Genomic DNA, 20506 nt, shown 5'->3' on the forward strand with positions numbered 1-20506 from the left:
TGAAGTGCTCGTTTTTCCCGCGTGCCGTTCGAGAGTGGAACGATAGAGACACAGCTTCAAGGTGGTTCATTGAACCCTCTGCTTGATTGTGAATATCAAAGTAATCACGTAGATGCAGATGTAGAAACAAGGAGCGACAAGTTCTTCGTCTGAAAGCTACGTGATTTCTACAGTCGCGGCACAGGGAAGTTACTCCACCGTTGGTGAACTGTTGTAAATAATGAAGAAGAATATATTAGTGACGAGGAAAGTCACTATTACGTATAACTGTTGCGTTCATTACACTTAAGGGAAAACACTAGGAACTGATACACCAGCCTAACACTTGAAGACCTTCTCACGCTCGTTGAAATACTCGCTCCCCCAGGCTTAGAAATAGTACGAGGTCTCCCGCGATTCGCCGTTATTGGAGCTAATGAGCCAGAGTCTGCTGGTCGCTGAAAAAGACGGCTGAATAACTATGCAGATCATACCATGCAGTCTGGATGTTTCTCAGCATGTACGGCACGGGCTTGAAGATTGATCCATTTGCCAGGCCAAAAGAAAAGGCAGTGTCTGCCATTTCCAGTACGGAATAATCGGTTAGTATTTGCAAACGTAATACTACAATGTAAAAGTGTCTATCAAAACACGAAATGGTGCCGTTAGAACTAATGTATGCGCTGAGTTTACCGAGCGTTGTTAATGTTCTTTACAGTAACACCACTAATAGATTTTTACTGCATGTTGTGTCTGTAGAGAATAATAGGAGAGTACCCCCTGCATTTGTTTGCTGCATTCAGTTGGTCGGTCTTCGAAGCAGTAGTAAAAGAGATGTGTTCCACATTACCGAAGATGAGCAAGTACTAATAGCTCTTAAGGTATGCATTTTAGAGGCCATGAGTATTGGACATTTTTGTCTTATTTCGGTCTTTACCACTTCCTCTGAAATTACGGGACTCCTTATTTTTAACACCTGGTGTATTGTAATGACTGACAAATGATGAACATATGTTTCAGCCCCTCTCATGTGTAGCACTCCTGAACAGATTTTTAGTAATGATTGGTAGATTACCTTCAGTACAAAATGATAATTTTCTTGCTAAAAAAAGAAAATGGTAAGAACGAACTTACTAGATATTAAGTAACAAAATGGAAATTTAGGAGAGAGAAAAATGTTACATAAATGAAATTCACTCCGGTAGTACATTTGCAAATCAGTATGAAACTATACCATATGGAACCACATCATCACAATTGGTTCAGAAATCACATCAGCATACATGTATCTCTGCTCACCGTCGCAGAGGACATGATACAATGAGTGTGCAGGTACAGCGCCATGGTATGCTCTGAGCCTGCAAAAAGATCTTCTTGGCTCATAAATCATAGAACACGATACAGGGTGCATGCATACTCATATCGGAGCTGGAGTTCTTGGGTACCTTGACAAAACCATGCGTTCTTGTTGTCAACCGTTCACCGAATGGTAGAGGTACCAAATGTTCAAATGTGTGTGAAATCTTATGGGACTTACCTGCTAAGGTCATCAGTCCCTAAGCTTATACGCTACTTAACCTTAATTATCCTAAGGACAAACACACACGCCCATTCCCGAGTGAGGACTCGAACCTCCGTCGGGATCAGCCGCACAATACATGACTGAAGCGCGTTTGACCGGTAGGCTAATCCCGCGCGGCTGGAGGTATCCACAAGTTGTAAATACTTAAGTAGATTGGGATGATATCCTGATACTAGCAAAAACTTCCATCCACCACTATGTAATGCGGAATTAACCACTGAATGTCACGAGAGGCGGACCTGCCAGTACAAAACGAGGTGGGGAATATTGTGTTGTTAGTGGAGGGACAGAATGGGTCGGTGACTTCGAAAGTGGAATAGTCATTATATGTCACCACAGTAACAAATACTTCATGGCCCTTCTATGGCACAGCACCACACATGTGTCTCTATGCCCTCTATGGTGGCCCAGGTAGTTTCACGTTTCCACTTCACGGTCACATCGCTAACCACTGATATGGCTGTGACGTGAAACAGTGAAGAAACAACTTAGACTAAATCAAGATTACGCAGATTTCATTTACTGACAGAAACGGGCCATCGTGCACAGCGGAGAGCGGTTGTAAAAAACGGTAAGAAATTAGTGAAACGAATCACTCGTGACTTCCAAACAGCTACCAGCAGTCCAGATAGAGTAGTGACTGTGCACAAGGAGTTGGAAGGAATGGGATACAATGGTCGAGTAACTACTCATACGTTACCCATTTCTGTAATCTTTGCTAAGTGACATTTGAGGTGGTGTAAAGAACAATGCCACTGGACAGTGGATGACTGTAAATGAGTGATCTAGGTTGCGAAATAACGATACACGCTGCGGCAATTCAATGGAAGGGTTTGGGTTTGGCGAATGCCTGAATGTTACTTGCCATGGTGCATTGTACCAGTACTGAAGTACAGAGGAGGTGGCATTAAGCTGCGGATGTATATTTCGCTGTTAGGTATGGGTTTCCCTTACTCCACTTAAGAAATCCTTAAACGCAAGAGAATGTGAACATATTTTACAGCATTTTATTGCATAAGATTGGGGAACAGTTTGAGTTTTTATCGGAATGAGAATGCACCCTGTCATAAACCAGCATCTGTGAGCCAATGTTTTGTAAACATTTAGAAAATGATTCGGCGTGCCCAATCCCGACCTGAAGCCAACAGAACATATTTGGGATAAGTTAGGACGTCATCTTCGTTCCTGGCCCCAGCGTCCCACATATCTACCTACTGTGGTTTCGCCTCTTGAGGAAGAATGGACTACCATTCCACCACAGTCAGTCAGACATTTCACTGAAAGCGACCAAAGCAGGGTACAAGCCGTCACAATGGTGAAGGTTGAATACACCTCATACCGTTGTCCACCACAAGTGCACGGAGACTTTTGATCAGACAGTGTGGCTGTCGCCGGTCACTGGTGAATGATACCGGAATCTGTTATGAGAACGAATTTTCTCGTGACATCCTAGTAAAAAAAAGTTCTCGGTTTACTTGTGTCAACAAAGGGTAAATTTTCAAGCTTTCGACGAAATCCTCCATCGTCTTCATTAGGAACAACTGCGTGCCGTGGTTGCTATTATTGTAGCCGTAGAGAGCGTATGATTGGTCGACGTACGTCATCATTACAACATGCTGCCAGATACTGTGTACACGCCTGAACTGCTGTTACCAGGGCTCTCGAGGGAAGTAAATAGTTCAACACATTTCTCTGTTTCTTCTTAGCGTTCAGAGCTCGCGTCCATGCTTTAATAATATTACAGCCACGGTCCTCGTGACAAGGACATCAATAACTATCTGTAAGGCATTCCGATAAGATGAAGTTTTCTTATTGTTGAAAAACTCAAGAACGACTGAAATATAGTTTCTATTAAGTAGATCATGCATCGTAAGTAACTGACAAAAACTTCGTGAATTACTTGGAAGTTCCATCCACGTACATTGCGTCACACTAACTACACACATAAAAAAAGTTCCCAGAGTTTCAGAATTTTCACAGGAAACTGGAATAGAGATCAACATAAACATCATTTCCGCACTTTTAATTGCTCATGAAAACCACACATTTCATGTTGTACCACTATAAAGCGCGACCTTCAGAGGTGGTGGGCCAGATTTCTGTACACACCGGTACCTCTAATACCCAGTAGCACATGGATTGATGCATGACTGTATTCGTCGTGGCATACTATCCACAAGTTAGTCAAGGCACTGTTGGTCTAGATTGTCCAACTCCTCAAAGGCGATTCGGCGTAGATCCCTCAGAGTGGTTTTTGGGTCACGTCGTCCATAAACAAACCTTTTCAATCTATCCCAAGCATCTTCGATAGGGACCGTGACTGGAAAACATACTGGGCACTCTAGTCGGGAAATATCGTTATCCTGAAGGACGTTATTCACAAGATGTGCACGATGCGATGGGGATGCGAATTGTAGTCCATAGAGACAAACGCCTCAACAATATGCTGTCGATATGGTTCCACTATCGGTCAGAGGTTGCATTCACGTATAGTACAGCCGTCATGGTGCCTTCGAAGACTATCAGCGGCGTACGTCGGCCCCACATAATGCCACCCCAGAACAGCAGGGAACCTCCACCTTGCTGTACTCGCTGGACGATGTGTCTAAGGCTTTCAGCCTGACGGGGCTCTCTCGAAATACGTCTCCGACGATTATCTGGTTGAAGGCATATACGACACTCATCGATGAAGAGAAAGTGATGCCACTCCTGAGCGGTCCATTCGGTATGTTGTTGAGCCCATCTGTACCGCGCTGCATGGTGTTGTGGTTGAGAAGACGTACCTCACCATTGACGCATCATGCAGCCTATTGCGCACAGTTAAAAGTCGTAACACGACGTCCTGTGGCTGCACGAAAAGCATTATTCAACATGATGGCATTGGTGTCAGGGCTCCTTCGAGCCATAATCCGTAGGTCATCCACCGCAGTAGTACCCGTTGGGCGGCCTGAGCGAGGCACGGCATCGACAGTTCTTGTCTCTCTGTATCTCCTCGATGTCCGAACAACATCACTTTGGTTCACTCCGAGACGCCTGGACACTTTCCTTGTTGAGACCCCTTTCTGGCACAAAGTAGCAATGCGGACACGATCGACCGCGGTATTGACCGTCTACGCATGCTTGAAGTACAGAAAACACGAGCCGCGTACCTCCTTCATGGTGGAGTGACTGGAACTGATTGGCTGTCGGACCCCCTCCGTCTAATAGGCGCTGCTCATACATAGTTGTTTACATCTTTGGACGGGTTTAGTGGCATCTCTGAACAGTCAATGGGACTGTGTCTGTAATGCAACATCCACAGTCAACTTCTGTCTTGCCGGCCGCGGTGGTCTCGCGGTACTAGGCGCGCAGTCCGGAACCGTGCGACTGCTACGGACGCAGGTTCGAATCGTGCCTCGGGCATGGATGTGTGTGATGTCCTTAGGTTAGTTAGGTTTAAGTAGTTTTAAGTTCTAGGTGACTGATGACCACAGCAGTTGAGTCCCATAGTGCTCAGAGCCATTTTTGAACGTCTGTCTTCAGGAGTTCTGGGAACCGGGATGATGCTAAACTTTTTGTACTTCGATGTTTTCAGCTTCGAAGAATTTACACTCTTTTTGTCAGCATCATTGTGTAAAAAAAATTCGTTATTGTGTCCGGAACATGGCCCTCATATGTAATAGTAATTAATTTCGGTAGAATTTTCCACCTGTTTTCGTAAATGAAGTTACGTAAGCTGTCGACATTTTTGATCGTTATTTTTTCCGTTCCTTCTCCTTTTTATTGATTGTATAATAGTTTTGAAATCATGTCGCACATATCCTCTGTAGCTTTCCTCCTCAGACCTAAAACTATTATCTGCCTCTGAATCTTGCCATCAGGTGTATCTGCGTGGTTGCGGCCATCTTGACTCTCGAGTACATCTGTGTCTCCAGTGGAGGTAGTTTTAACAATATTTTTGCAGCTCTTAATGTTGCACGTCTATCGCGCTACATTATCTTTCAATCATTTTTTGGATTCGGAAAGCGTAACCACTCTGAAGTAATATTTCCCTTCCCAATCTATTCGCTGTAATCCAGTTGTGTCGCAAGACGAGGTCACTACGAAATGATATGATGTAGACTGAAACATGGACCCACACACTATCTCTCCAAGGAGGCTGACAGGCCTTGGTGCCTCTACCTGCTGGAAACTAGACCTGCATAGGTCCTGCTACCTAGGTACTGGAGGCATGGGTCCCACTCCCTCTGGTTGAAGTTATTCTCGAAATTGTAATTTACAATGCTTCTTTAATAACAGGATTCCAGTATGTAGAATAGTAACACAAGACTTTAGTTTCATCACACGTAACTTATATCCTGAGAGACAATCTTCGGTGGTAGTGTTCGAAAATGACAGGTGAAAACATGATTCACAATGAAAATTTCAATCTGTCCTGGCGGAGCGCTTCAATGGGAGGGAAGCACCGCAACCACGCAGATATACCTTATGACAAAATTCAGTGGCAGATAATAGCTTTAGATCTGAAGAGGAAAGCTGTATACAATCAACAAAAAGGAAAACACACGAAAAAATAACGACCAAAAACGTCGACAGCTTACGTCTCATCGACGACGAAGTCATTACATGTGTTCCACAAGTTCGCTTTCGGTAAGGACGAGGAAGGAATTCGGCCATGTCTTATCAGAGCAATTTTCTTTGCATATGTCTCAAACGATTTGGAGAAATCAAGCAAAGCGTAAGTCTTGATGGATGTGAAACATTACCCTCCATAATGCAGGGTGGGCAAAATAAACTGGCACAGAAAATACGCTTCTTAAGATAGGCAACCCAACTTACATCATCCACTTCTGGGGCAGATGATGTAATCTCGCTTGCCTATCTTGCAACGCGTGAAATATTTGCCTGGCCAGTATCATTTTGTCCTATCCACCTCGAGTGATTTCATGTCATAGTACGGCTCCATGTCACCTGGTGCTAGGGTTGCTTAATGGAAATGATGTCTCCTTGCAAAGAGCCAGAAGGATGGGTTCGAGTTCCAATCTTGCACTAACATTCGATCGTCTCGCCTTAATCACTCTAAAAGGATTTGAGAACATTTTGATCAAGATCATGTACTCGGTATAACTTTCCAGAAATCTCCATTTCTTTCGTCTCGACATAATCACTCTAAAATAATTCAAGAACAATTTGAACAAGATCATCTACGCTGCATATCTTTCTAACTCTCCAGCTGTTCAAGAGATTAATGATTAATTTGACATATTCAGTATTTTCATAGTGCTCGCAGCTTACAGGGATATTAAACAATTGAATGTGAAGGCTAAATGTAGAGACTTTGAGTATGACCTAATTCTAGTGTTCCGCTGTAATGATAGTTGTTCTATTGAACACAAATAATTGTTTCGAATGTAACCGGTTCGCTTCGTTCTATTATAGAATTTCACTGCAAAGGGAAAGAACAACGTTGTCACGTTCAACAAAGCAACATTCAATCCCAGAGGATCTAGCGCAGGAATGGAGTTACATGATTGGAGCGAAGCAAACTGCCGACGTCCGCGGGGATCCGGATTAAGCTCGATCCGAACAAAAATTCTGTCCCAATAGCGGCGTCACCAGGTGGGAAACTGTGGTGCGAGAACACCTCGATGTCCGAGTGGACGTTCATAAATATGCACACACTCTGAAAAAGGAGGACAGACGGCGCACTGTCGTTAAAACGTAAACTTTACACCACTCGCTGATCGCTTCGGTAAAATTCTGTTCCTAAGTACAACTGAATGCAGTATAACTCTATTCATTATTTAACACGTCCACGCTGGCGTTTACAATTGTTTCTTACTGCGGGGCGGCGCGTGTATTCAAGCGACCTAGGCTACTAGTTTAATACATTGAATATTTTCTTCAAGGAATTGTGAGCAGCGAATGTATGTCTCAGGAAACTAATGAAACTTGGCTGCATTAGAAAAAAATTATTATTTTCGATAATGATAGACGTGAAAAAATGAATTAAAATTTGTGCAACAGCTGGAACTTGAAACGGTGTCACCTACTTACGAGACAGATGTGCTGGCCATCACGTCACTGTGCCGTTGTACGTAACACAGCTACAAGCTCTACCCTAGTCCAATGCCATCCCCAACAAAATTTCAATTCATTGCTACCAGTTTCGGTCAGTGACCATCATCTGGCACCTGAATCAATGTAAAAAAACAAAACTGACAACAAAGCCTCAATATACAAAATTTCGTAAAGCAAACATGTAAATCATGTAGAAAAAGAAAATCGCATCAGCTGTCAAAACTGATGAATAATAACACAGAAGAACCGTAATTTTCCCACATCAGCAATCTTCTTCATGCACACAAAATAAGAAATTGGATAAATGTGGTTTGGACATAGCATGGGTAGTCAGAGTACTCATAGTCGCAAAGATAACACCACAAATGTGTCGAATCGATATGAATCATGACACATGCATATAATTTTAAGATAATAACAACAATAATTACAACGAATACAGTAACGTCATAAGTAGTATTTGCGCGAAAGAGGGTAATGTTACTGCCACTTTATCTTAATATCCATTATCAATAACATACAAAGTTTTGAATTTTTTTTAAATGTACAATTAATGTTATATTACATCACAAGGTATTATCTGTTTAGCACCCATTAAATGTCAATAATATAAATAATGTAACCTGTGACAGAAACCTTTGAAATATAATTAAAAGAAAAGGGCCAGTATTATATATAATTCCTGAGTACAATATATAATTCTTTGTGGAACATGTACCAACAGACAGGGACACAGGAACAAATTATTAATGTTGTGGTTCCCAATATATTAATGAGAAGCTACATCATCGTGGATGACGTTTTATGCACTGACGTTTTGTTGTCATCATTGTTTTTTAATGCTGATTCAGGAGCCAAGTGATGATTGTTGACAGAAACCGCTAGGAAAGAAATAAACGATTCTAATGCAGCTAAGGGTCATGAGTAACCTGAAATTAATATATTTATCTCTTCTTTTGAAAATGCAGTCTTTTTAAACAATGGGAAATCACATAAAACAATGTTACACTAAATTAATAACAAATTGTGTGATATCTCATATGTCGGAAAGCTGTCTCGTCGAAGTAGCACATAAAATGTATTCACAGTTGTTCGTAGACCCTAGCTGTTAGGTAATGCATCATACGTTAATGTACAGCTGGTGCCACAATGGGTAGAGTCGAGCATGAGTCCCAGTGGTACACGTCGGCGTGAACGTGTTAATAAGCCTCACAATGTCGCTGTTCACCTTCCTGTTTTTTTCTACTGAAAAGATAGATATGAGGAATCTCCCTGTCATGGTACGTTATTGTATCTCAATACGCTAACACTTTAAGCCTATCACTCTGCTATCGGTGGTTCACTGCAATTAACTGCTTCCGGTTTCAGTCAGTGACCATCATCTGGAACCTGAATCAGTGTTAAAACTGACAACAAAACCTCGATACACAGAAGTCATAAAAACGTGAAAATACAAAATATAACTTACAAAAAATGTTGATTCATGGGGAAGATCATGGTTGCTGACCGAAACTGGTAGCAAAAAATAAACTGCTGTAATGCAGCTAAGTGTCATGGATTTCCTGAATTCAGTGTAGTTTTGGAGATTGTCATTAGAGTCACTACAATAACGTTCCAAAGCTTTAAGAAAAAAGGAGATTCACTTTATTTATTTCTCCATGTGAAACAAGGAAACGCTACCATCTGGCAATATAACGTAATCCATACTACTGAGACCTAGTCGTAAACTAATGTAATATTTGCACCATCTGATGACCTTATATTGAGCACCACAATTATTAAACATAGAGACGGTGGACAAAAATATGAAAACTTCTTGTTACCAGCTGCTAGTGAACATGAGGACTTGCAGTTGGTGCAATATAATCATTTCTGTTTGTATACAATGATTTTAAATCTGGCAAGCCGATTTACAGTGATCTTCGTAGCAGTAGAATGTATGTTCGCAGTGTGAAGCGACTTGTAACAGTGATGTGTAATATGTTGTAAAATTCATTACCATAATATCTGATGATGACAGCGTACCTCTGTTGAAAACGGTAATCCAATAAAATCCTTTTTTAGTGATCTTAGCTTGTGAAGTTTTGTTCAGTTACCTTACACTGCAACTCGCCACTATTATGATCATGTCACGAATATACACAGAACAACTCGTTATAACACATGAAACTGATCTCAGTTAACAGCATTCTTGGCCAAACACATTGCGATTAATTCTGTTTTAAACTACGTCAGTTATGTGATTCTTGAGTTTCTCCCGGCGTATTTGATAATCAAAATATCCACGGGTTTACTGCCGGTCTATAGTGTCCAACGGGCACAATATTTCGGCGATCAAACATGTCGCCATCATCAGGTGAACTGACGGACTGAGCTCCTGTGAACGTGCCGGCACGGAGATCCGTACGCTATGGATGCTCAGGGGGAACTGGGTTCTGTCGCGGCGGCGGCCGATTTAAATACCCTCCGCCCGCGGCGCGCTCCCTCTGCCGTCCGCGCCCCGCGCCACGGTAGCGCGGTGGAACAGATTGCGACGGCGTCTGAGATGACGTCGGTGTGATGGCTCTGTCCGCCGTGGTCGTCACAACTATGCGTTTGCTCGATTTACTCTTGATTAACCCAATCGCTGGTCCCCAAGCCTTGCTAAGATTATAGCCACAGTCACGGTTTATGAGGTCATCATTGGTGCGAATTTCGATAGCCTCTCTAACAACGCTGTCCCAGTATCTCGACGTCTGTATCAGAATCCTCGTGCGGTCATACTCCATAGCGTGATTTTCCGACAAACAATGTTCAGCGACCGCCGACTTGCTCGGATACATCAGTCGGTACGCATCGTCTGACCAATGTACGACTTGCCACATTGACACGGAATCTGGTACACGCCGGCCTTCCTTAAACCGAGGTCATCTTTGGCGCTCCCCACCAGTGCACGAGTTTATTCGGAGGGCAAAACACAGTTCCGACCCGGTGTTTCTTCAGAATGCGGGCGATTTTCCCCGAGAGTGCGCCTGTGTATGGAATAAATGCAGTGCCTACCTCCTCCCTCGTGACTTCATCCATCTCAACAGGTTGTGCTGCAGTGGTTGGGCAGAGAGCACGTTGGATCTGCCACTCTGAGTACCCATTTTTTCTCGAAACACAGTTCTCAGAAGTTCCAATTCCTGGGGTAGACTCTCTGTGTCAGAGATAGTGCGCACCCTATGTACTAGAGTTTTAAGTACCCCATTCCTCTGTGAAGGGTGGTGGCAGCTGTCTGCGTGCAAATACAGATCAGTGTGTGTTGTCTTTCGATACACCCCATAACCTAGGGTGCCGTCAGCCCTTCTCCTGACCAAGACGTCAAGGAAAGGTAATTTACCCTCCGTTTCAGTCTCCATAGTGAATTTGATGTTGGGGTGTATGGAGTTTAGATGTGTAAGGAAGTCAAGGAGTTTATCCATACCATGTGGCCAGATGACGAACGTGTCGTCCACGTAACGGAAAAAGCAAGTAGGAAAGGTAATTTACCCTCCGTTTCAGTCTCCATAGTGAATTTGATGTTGGGGTGTATGGAGATTAGATGTGTAAGGAAGTCAAGGAGTTTATCCATACCATGTGGCCAGATGACGAACGTGTCGTCCACGTAACGGAAAAAGCAAGTAGGTTTCCGTTCGGATGACGACAGGGCTTCCTCCTCGAAGTTCTCCATGTACAAATTCGCTACCACTGGTGAGAGTGGGCTACCCATGGCGACTCCCTCCGTTTGTTCGTAGTATTCTCCATTAAAAAGAAAATACGTGGAAGTCAAGACATGCCTAAAAAGTTCAGTGGTATTCTCGTCAAACCTCTGACCAATCAACTCTAGCGACTCTCGCAGGGGTACCCTCGTAAACAAGGAAACGACGTCAAAACTCACCATGATATCTGACTCATCCAACCTGAAGCTATCAAGGCGTTTAACAAAATCCACGGAATTACGGATGTGAAGAGGGCATTTACCCACATAAGGACTTAATATTCCCGTCAGGTATTTGGCCAACAAATATGTAGGTGCCCTGATGTTGCTGACAATGGGGCGTAATGGTACCCCCTCTTTGTAAACCTTCGGGAGTCCATACAGTCTAGGCGGTACCGGACCTTGGGGTAACAATTTCTTAGCGTCACCCTCCGGTAAATCTGCGTCCTTGAGAAGAACCCTCGTCTTGTTCTCCAAATATCAGCAGTAAAGAGAGGGCGGCCATTCGTGATCTGTGGGGACGCTCTGAAATTGTCTTACCGGCTGACAAAGGCAATGCTACAGTTGTTGTCTCCCATAAGGACTACACTGATAAGATGCAGAGCCTGCTAAATGACGATTCCTACCGGAAGATCAGCGTTGACCCAACAAAGAAGGTGGAGAACAAGACGGGGGTTCTTCTCAAGGACTACATTCCATTATCCTCGTTTTGCTTTTGTTGATGTTCATCTTATATACTCCTCTCAAGACACTGTCCATTCCATTCAACTGCTCTTCCAAGTCTTTTGCTGTCTCTGACAGAATTACGATGTCATCGGCGAACCTCAAAGTTTTTATTTCTTCGAATTTTTCTTTTGTTTCCTTTACTGCTTGCTCAATATACAGATTGAATAACATCGGGGAGAGACGACAACCCTGTCTCACTCCCTTCCCAACCACTGCTTCCCTTTCATGTCCCTCGACTCTATAACTGCCATCTGGTTTCTGCACAAATTGTAAATAGCCTTTCGCTCCCTGTACTTTATCCCTGCCACCTTCAGAATTTGAAAGAGAGTATTCCAATCTACATTGTCAAAAGCTTTCTCTAAGTCTACGAATGCTAGAAACATAGGTTTGCCTTTCCTTAGTCTTTCTTCTAAGATGAGTCGTAAGGTCAGTATTGCCTCACGTGTTCCAGTTTTTCTACGGAATCCAAACTGATCTTCCCCGAGGTCGGCTTCTATAAGTTTTTCCATTCGTCCGTAAAGAATTCGCGTTAGTATTTTGCAGCTATGGCTTATTAAACTAATAGTTCCGTAATTTTCACATCTGACAACACCTGATTTCTTTGGGATTGGAATTATTATATTCTTCTTGAAGTCTGAGGGTATTTCGCCTGTCTCATACATCTTGCTCACCAGATGGTAGAGTTTTGTCAGGACTGGCTCTCCATGGAATGTCGTCTACTCCGGGGGCCTTGTTTCGACTCAGGTCTTTCAGTGCTCTATCAAACTCTTCACGCAGTATCATATCTCCCATTTCATCTTCATCTACCTCCTCTTCCATTTCCATACTATTGTCCTCAAGTACATCGCCCTTGTATAGGCCCTCTATATACTTCTTCCACCTTTCTGCTTTCCCTTCTTTGCTTAGAACTGGGTTTCCATCTGAGCTCTTAATGTTCATACAAGTGGTTCTCTTATCTCCAAAGGTCTCTTTAATTTTCCTGTAGGCAGTATCTATCTTACCCCTAGTGAGATAAGCCTCTACATCCTTACATTTATCCTCTAGCCATCCCTGCTTAGCCATTTTGCACTTCCTGTCGATCTCATTTATGAGACGTTTGTATTCCTTTTTGCCTGCTTCATTTGTTGCATTTTTATATTTTCTCCTTTCATCAATTAAATTCAATATTTCTTCTGTTACCCAAGGATTTCTACTAGCCCTCGTCTTTTTACCTACTTGATCCTCTGTTGCCTTCACTACTTCATCTCTCAAAGCTACCCATTCTTCTTCTACTGTATTTATTTCCCCAATTCCTGACAATTGTTCCCTTATGCTCTCCCTGAAACCCTGTACAACCTCTGGTTCTTTCACTTTATCAAGGTCCCATCTCCTGAAAGTCCCACGTTTTTGCAGTTTTTTCAGTTTTAATCTACAGGTCATAACCAATAGATTGTGGTCAGAGTCCACATCTGCCCCTGGAAATGTCTTACAATTTAAAACCTGGTTCCAAAATCTCCGTCTTACCATTATATAGTCTATCTAATACCTTTTAGTATTTCCAGGGTTCTTCCAAGTATACAACCTTCCTTCATGAGTCTTAAACCAAGTGTTAGCTATGACTAAGTTGTGCTCTGTACAAAATTCTACCAGGCGGCTTCCTCTTACATTTCTTAGGCCCAATCCATATCCACCTACTACGTTTTCTTCTCTCCCTTTTCCTACACTCGAATTCCAGTCACCCTTGACTATTATATTTTCATCTCCCTTCACTATCCGAATAATTTCTTTTATTTCATCATACATTTTTTCAATTTCTTCGTCATCTGCAGAGCTTGTTGGCATATAAACTTGTACTACTGTAGTAGGTGTGGGCTTCGTATCTATCTTGGCCACAATAATGCGTTCACTATGCTGTTTGTAGTAGCTTACCTGCATTCCTATTTTCCTATTCATTATTAAACCTACTCCTGCATTACCCCTATTTGATTTTGTGTTTATAACCCTGTAGCCACCGAACTTCACTAATTCCCACTATATCTAACTTTAAACTATCCATTTCCCTTTTTAAATTTTCTAACCTACCTGCCCGATTAAAGGATCTGACATTCCACGCTCCGATCCGTAGAACGCCAGTTTTCTTTCTCCTGATAACGACATCCCCTTGAGTAGTCCCCGCCCGGATATCCGAATGGGGGACTATTTTACCTCCGGAATATTTTACCCAAGAGGACGCCGTCATCATTTAATCATACAGTAAAGCTGCATGCCCTCGGGAAAAATTACGGCCGTAGTTTCCCCTTGCTTTCAGCTGTTCGCAGTACCAGCACAGCAAGGCCGTTTTGGTTAGTGTTACAAGGCCAGATCAGTCAATCATCCAGACTGTTGCCCTTGCAACTACTGCAAAGGCTGCTGCCCCTCTTCCGGAACCACACGTTTGTCTGGCCTCTCAACAGATACCCATCCGTTGTGGTTGCACCTACGGTACGGCTATCTGTATCGTTGAGGCACACAAGCCTCCCCACCAACGGCAAGGTCCATGGTTCATGGGGGGGGGGGGGGGGGGCACATGCCACTAGCTGTCTAGAAAGAATCGATGTGGGTGTAAGAACCATGTACCATATCTATCAAAGGGTCGGAGATGAGGGTAAAACAGCAGTGTAGCCCTTAATAGGAGGATAACCATGTTTTGCTCATCCGTTCCTTAAGGGTAAGAGCACTTAGTGACTTGCAACAGATTTTACGCATAATTTCAAACCTTTACGAAACGTTTACTTGCTGTTAATCCTCAAAAAATGATGCAAGAATAAAAATTCATTGCTTATTACATTTTAGATTTTATACTGTAAAACTGCCGCATCAGGCACTATGTTTTAATTCATTATTTCTTACTAAATTTATTCACGACACATTTTGGTTACAGTGTACCACTGAATGTACTTGCAAAATCATATCATTATACGACATTTACTTCAGAAGATATGACGTCGTAGACACTTAGATGTGTGAGAAATTGCCGCATCACTTAAATTTATTATTTCTCTGATACTAACTTTATTTGCAACAAATTTTGCAAGCGTTATCCACATATTTCACTGAATGTACCTAAAAAATTATGTCAATGTACGACACATAAATCAGTAAGTATAAAGTTGTAAACGCTGAAATGAGTAAAAAAAACAATCGTCTAATACATGGCATTTTGATTTATTACGTCTTTACCACCAACTCTTTTTGCAACAAATTTTTCAGACGGTATCCAAATATACCACTGAAGGTACCTGCACAAGTATCTCATTCTACGACACATTGTTCAGGAGATATGACGCCATAAGCATTGAGCTGCACGTACAAATATGCATCACATATATTAAATATATGTGACATGTGCCTATATTGGCAAAGTCGTGGGAAAAAAGCTCCTCCTAAACCCCTGTATCGATTTCATACAAGCTTGGTACCCATATTGCTTACTATCTGAAAATAAATTCTGCAGGGGTAAGGACCACAGCCTGCTATTGTGGTGGAGGTCATAAACTGATGCAAGAAGGTGGGAAGGAAAGTACGAATAGAGAAGGGGAAATATGAGATGGACACAGATAGAATGTTGGAGGAGGTGGACAAAGACAGAAGTGAGGAAGAAGAAATGGCAGAGACAGGTAAGTGGTTGAGATGGACACAAAGAGAGGGAAGGAGGAGATGGACAAAGGGAAGGAGGAGGATGGGATGATAGGGGATGAGGAGACCGACAGAGATAGTGGGATGAGGATATGGTTGGAAGGAGGGGAGGACCAGATTGACATAGAGGAATGAGAAGATGAACTTAGAGAGTGGAAGAGGAGATGGACTTAGAGGCAGCAAGGTGGTGATGCACGGAGAAAGGGGGAGGAGCAGATGGTTAGAGAGGGGTGAGAAGCAGATGAACAGAAAGATGGAGAGGAGCAGATGGACAGGGAGAAGGATAGGAAGTGCGGGAGAGGAGGAGGTGGACAGAGGTGGAAGGAGGAGATGGACTTACAAGAGACCGAAATAAATAAATACGCATCACGCCGGTTCCTCAACTAGTAATTTCTAAAAACTATGATAAAACTTATATCATTTCATATCAAATTTCACATTACCTTTTTCATTTTGTTTTTCTTTCTTTCTGTAAAATCTTACTCCCAAAGTTATGCAATGCACGATGCTCACAATACTTACACCTTATCCTCTTTCTGAACTTCACATCTCACTTATTACACAGCGTGATTCAGATGGCCCTACCGCTGTCATTTACAGTGCGCCTTCACATACCATGCCCGATATTTTCATGTTCTCTCGTCCTCTATGTGCAAATTATTAGTCTAACAAAAAATGAGCAGAATCTTTCTGTATGACATTAAATGTCATTAAATTTTGTACTGGCTTACATAGTTTTCAAGTTATCCAAGAAAAATGCACAACAGTGACTATCAAAAGCAGCCCAATATGACACTCAGCACCAGCCGATCAGGATCTCTAGTATATTGTTCCTGGCAGTCCCTCCTACCACTGTATAAATATTTGCAACTCTACAAATTATTTCCCAAATTCGACTTTTATCGGGCTTCATTGACTGGCCTTATTACGCCACCGGCTTAGTCGAGCACTTGTAAATTGTGAAACTCCCCTTTGCGTAAATTTTACGTAACAGTTCCGTGAATTTTAACATCGTGAAATAAACTATTACATTGCTGTGTTCGTCAGGCCTTCTGACTACTAAACTACTGTGCTTGCAAGGGAATAAGCTTGGATCGAATCGTCAACGTAATTAGTTTAAGCGCAATGTTTACCAGAGCCGTTTCTCGTTCCTTACCCTCATGGGTACGTTTAAATTAATAGTGGTAACGAAGTTGCCGACTACGTTGATGGCGTAATAGCCCAGTCAAAAGAGACAAAAAAAGTCGAATATCGTTAACAGCTCGTGAAGTCGGAAATTTTTTTCCGTAATAGGACGGAATGTCACTACAAACGTACTTTAAATCCTGATTGTTGAAGGTTGAGTGTCGGGTGAAGGTGAGTTTGAAGGTCACAATCGAACGTTTTTTCTTGAATAAGTCGAAAACCGTGGCCTCCAGTGAAAATGTGTCCCAGCACAAAATTTTGTAACATTAAATTTCCGACACAAAGGTCCTGCTCTTTTTTTCTGTAGTCCTAACAGTTTTCGCGCAACGAACGAGAGCATATGAAAATCTTGCGCTTAGTTTATGAAGGCCAGCTATAACATTATGGACTGCACAAAACGATAGAGGTAGGGACAGCTGAACCAGCATGTGTACGGCTGCGGACTCAATTCTGCGCGCTACCCAAAGGGAATTTGCGGTATTCGGAATGGAAACCAAACATTGTCACTGTGTTGCTGACGTCAGCTTATAGTTTGTGTACTGCATTATGAAACAGTGTGCATTGGCCTAGAGGGTGTGCGTGGGTAGTGCAATGACTGCGAGTGGAAATGAATGAACACTATGGCACTAATCTTTTATCGCATTAATTGACTTCTTTGCACAGGAATAATGTGCACGAGGGATTCGTGGTATTAGATAGTTTAAACGGATTCGCATTGTGCTTAGGAAGGTGGAAGATCTCGTCCTCATTTGGTCATCTTTATTTAGGTTTTCTGTGGTTCCGCTAAATTACTTCAGGCAAGTGCTGGGATAGTTCCCTGTATAAGGAAGCGGCCAACTAACTATCCCATTCAAGCTAAACTAGACCTGTAACTACGTAAATACCTGAATATATGAATTGTATTGTTGCTGTTGTTTTTAAATAGTAATGTCGAGAATCCTTCTAAAAGTGATTACCATTTTTCTTTTCTTGTTTTACAAGGAAAAATCAAAAGCAACACAAGAGGGAAAAATATTAATGTTGAACAAATACATTTAAGTTGTTGATCTCACAGCAATCGTAGTAGATCTATAAAGTACATTATGTATATGTTAAAAACTTTATCTGACAACTCTTACAATCATATACAGAAAATAAACACCAGCAAAACTAATATAATGGTGACAGATAAAGCGAACAGAGAAGTAGGGTCACATATTATGATGTAACGAAATTAATGAATTATATTACTTGTGTAGTACAATAACAGATCATAACTAAGTACAGTGGATATAAGAAAGGAATTACAATAACTAAACAAACCCTCAAGCATAAGAGTAACTTATTAGCAAACAACGACCTTAACACAGAAACAATAAATAACTTCATCAAGACAGTTAGTTGGAAAATTTTAAATTATTGTTGTGAACACTGAATCCTGGCGTAACAACAGGAGAATGAATTGGAAGCAATAAAGATGTGAGTTTGGGAAAAAGCCACAAAAATATCTAGGACCCAAAGAGAATCTAATGAAAAATAATAAAAGAATTTAAAACGAAGTGATCATTGATTAACATGATACATGGGGCAGAAATTAAATCAAATGGACACCTAATTCGACATAACAGCTTCGTAAAAAACATCTTAGAAACAAAAATTCTGAGAAAAAATTAAGACGGAGGTCCAGAACGTTCATATTACGAAGTGTTACAGTGGAATGAACTGCAACAAGTAGAAAGAAACAGTACAAATAGCGAGGAACAGATGTGAATGCTGAAGTGTAGCTTCTCATCTGTATTTCATATTGATCTGAAAACTCATCTGTAATATTTGCAACTGTTAAGAATGAAAAAAAAGTTACGTGAAATTGTATTTTCAAGTCGTCGTATAGGGAACAGACAATACAAAAGCGATGGAACTGAAAATTAAAGAAATGAAAATGAGGAATAAAAGTTGCTTCGAAATGTATTTACTGGATAAAGGTTCCGTCGCGAAATGTTATTTCAATCAGGTCAGGATGCATCTGTCATCTGACCACGTGTGTTATTGAAATTCGCTTATCATGAAACTAAACTGAAAATACAATCGGGTTCTTAGCGATAAATAAGGAAATGTTACACGATAGTGCCCCCCCCCCCCCATGAACCATGGACCTTGCCGTTTGTGGGGAGGCTTGCGTGCCTCAGCGATACAGATGGCCGTACCGTAGGTGCAACCACAACGGAGGGGTATCTGTTGAGAGGCCAGACAAACGTGTGGTTCCGGAAGAGGGGCAGCAGCCTTTGCAGTAGTTGCAAGGGCAACAGTCTGGATGATTGACTGATCTGGCCTTGTAACACTAACCAAAACGGCCTTGCTGTGCTGGTACTGCGAACGGCTGAAAGCAAGGGGAAACTACGGCCGTAATTTTTCCCGAGGGCATGCAGCTTTAATGTATGATTAAATGATGATAGCGTCCTCTTGGGTAAAATATTCCAGAGGTAAAATAGTCCCCCATTCGGATATCCGGGCGGGAACTACTCAAGGGGATGTCGTTATCAGGAGAAAGAAAACTGGCGTTCTACGGATCGGAGCGTGGAATGTCAGATCCTTTAATCGGGCAGGTAGGTTAGAAAATTTAAAAAGGGAAATGGATAGTTTAAAGTTAGATATAGTGGGAATTAGTGAAGTTCGGTGGCAGGAGGAACAAGACTTCTGGTCAGGTGACTACAGAGTTATAAACACAAGATCAAATAGGGGTAATGCAGGAGTAGGTTTAATAATGAATAGGAAAATAGGAATGAGGGTAAGCCACTACATACAGCATAGTGAACGCATTATTGTGGCCAAGATAGATACGAAGCCCACATTTACTACAGTAGTACAAGTTTATATGCCAACTAGCTCTGCAGATGAGGAAGACATTGAAGAAATGTATGATCAAAGAAAAGAAATTATTCAGATAGTGAAGGGAGATGAGAATTTAATAGTCATGGGTGACTGGAATTCGGTAGTAGGAAAAGGGAGAGAAGGAAACGTAGTAGGTGAATATGGACTGGGGCAAAGAAATGAAAGAGGAAACCGTCTGGTAGAATTTTGCACAGAGCACAACTTAATCATAGCTAACACTTGGATTAAGAATCATGAAAGAAGGTTGTATACATGGAAGAACCCGGGAGATACTAAAAGGTATCAGATAGATTATATAATGGTAAGACAGAGATTTAGGAACCAGGTTTTAAATTGTAAGACATTTCCAGGGGCAGATGTGGACTCTGACCACAATCTATTGGTTATGACGTGTAGATTAAAACTGAAGAAACTGCAAAAAGGTGGGAATTTAAGGAGATGAGACATGGATAAACTAAAAGAACCAGAGGTTGTACAGAGTTTCAGGGAGAGCGTAAGGGAACAATTGACAGGAATGGGGGAAAGAAATACAGTAGAAGAAGAATGGGTAGCTTTGAGGGATGAAGTAGTGAAGGCAGCAGAGGATCAAGTAGGTAAAAAGACGAGGGCTAGTAGAAATCATTGGGTAACAGAAGAAATATTGAATTTAATTGATGAAAGGAGAAAATATAGAAATGCAGTAAATGAAGCAGGCAAAAAGGAATACAGACGTCTCAAAAATGAGATCGACAGGA

Source organism: Schistocerca gregaria, chromosome 4, assembly GCF_023897955.1.
Source record: "Schistocerca gregaria isolate iqSchGreg1 chromosome 4, iqSchGreg1.2, whole genome shotgun sequence".
NCBI lineage: Eukaryota > Metazoa > Arthropoda > Insecta > Orthoptera > Acrididae > Schistocerca > Schistocerca gregaria.